Raw genomic sequence first — 430 nt, forward strand, 5'->3', positions numbered from 1 at the left:
TAAAAATATTTTATGCATATTAAAATATATTTAATATATATTATTTCACATGTTATATGTTTTATATTTTAATATGCATTTTATACGAATAATTTGCTAATCTATGTTATTATTGTGTGATTTATCATAGATATGAGATTCACCATGTGTTATTGGATTTGAGCTCAATAATTAATGTACTATGTTATGGTGTAATGAACTTTGGAAAACTAAAGATATATACCATTAGTTTGCATTTTTTTTTATTTTAATGTTATTTATTTTCAAAATTTTTTAAATGAAAAATAATAAAACCAATAAATCATGTTTTTAATTTTTTTTTTTTACAAAATCCTTAAAAATATATTTAAAATGAGAATAAAAAACAAAAAATACAAACTAAACAACTTCCATGTTTTAGAAACATAAGAAAATTTATTGCTCTCCAAAT

Source organism: Arachis ipaensis, chromosome B10, assembly GCF_000816755.2.
Source record: "Arachis ipaensis cultivar K30076 chromosome B10, Araip1.1, whole genome shotgun sequence".
Classification (NCBI taxonomy): Eukaryota; Viridiplantae; Streptophyta; class Magnoliopsida; order Fabales; family Fabaceae; genus Arachis; species Arachis ipaensis.